This window comes from Montipora capricornis, chromosome 13 (assembly GCF_036669925.1).
Source record: "Montipora capricornis isolate CH-2021 chromosome 13, ASM3666992v2, whole genome shotgun sequence".
Classification (NCBI taxonomy): domain Eukaryota; kingdom Metazoa; phylum Cnidaria; class Anthozoa; order Scleractinia; family Acroporidae; genus Montipora; species Montipora capricornis.
In genome coordinates this window covers 22,774,880-22,775,874 of record NC_090895.1, presented here as the reverse complement: position 1 = coordinate 22,775,874, position 995 = coordinate 22,774,880, and the positions used below count along the sequence as shown (strand labels likewise).

At 39.6% G+C, this 995-nt stretch overlaps 1 protein-coding gene across 1 annotated transcript in view; it reads right to left on the bottom strand.

Moving 5' to 3' along the window:
• Window positions 1-755: 755 nt before the first annotated feature.
• LOC138030122 (fibroblast growth factor receptor 2-like) overlaps window positions 756-995 on the bottom strand; it is a 10,049-nt gene continuing 9,809 nt past the window's right edge. Inside the window, exon 8 of the mRNA XM_068878007.1 lies at window positions 756-995. This exon is cut by the window's right edge and continues 100 nt beyond it. The gene's annotated coding sequence lies outside the window, so the exon portion shown is untranslated.

Below are 995 nucleotides of genomic sequence, written 5' to 3'. Positions count from 1 at the left end.
ACATGTGCATAGTTTCAACTCCTCACAAAAACAATCAAACATGCCATCCCCCTTGAGTTGTTCGAAAATGTAGCACTGTTTGTTTTAGTTTTGTAGTTTTGCGGTTACTGGTCACGCGTGACTGACGAACATTTTAATTTTTAACACATTTCGAAGCGATTGGCAGACGTCTCTTCCTCTTCCCGACTTATCTAGGAACATTGAAGGGCCTCTCCTCGCAGGGAACAAAGACACGTACTCTTACTCGCAAAACGCGGCGTCTTGCGAAGTCATAAGCAAACCACTTTTTGAAAGTGCTAAGCTTCTTTAGTTTCTTGTCTAATTTAGCTTATTTACTCGTCTTTTTCCGTTTGCAATATAGGATTTTAATTGAAGCTTATTTCTGTGAAATGCGCCAATTCCATGAAATTTGAGGATGTGCATGTGGCATCATTCTTTTTGTTTTGGCAGATTTCCCGGAAATTCCGGATATTGATAGCTTTACCCAGGTCTTTTCAGTTTAATAGTCCAGTACTTTTCAGATTGATAGTTATTGATATTCTTGTTACCATTCTCTCTCAAGCCTTAAATCAAAAGGAATCAAGAAACAAGGGAGACGATCTTCTTCTTCTTCTTCTTCTCCTCCTCCTCCTTTTTCACCTATTTGCATGCATCTCTATGTGGGATCAGCATTCCTTGTATATCATCTCCACTCTCTTCCTTCAAGTCCTTTATTCCCAAGATTGCTTTTTGTTTTTTGCTTTTTTTTAAAGATATTTCCCGATGTTATCCATCATCTTTGTTTCGGCCTCCCACTTCGTCGCTTTCGCTTTTCGTATCGCACAATTTTCTTCAGGACATGGCCATACCATGACAATCCTCACTTCGGCATTATCTGTACAATTCTTTAGAACTTCGGTAAATAAACGGTTGCCTGCGTGCTCCTAGGCTGGTAACTATCGTCGCAAAGTATGGATACTCCTGGTTATGGAGACTAAGTTGAACTAAAAAACATG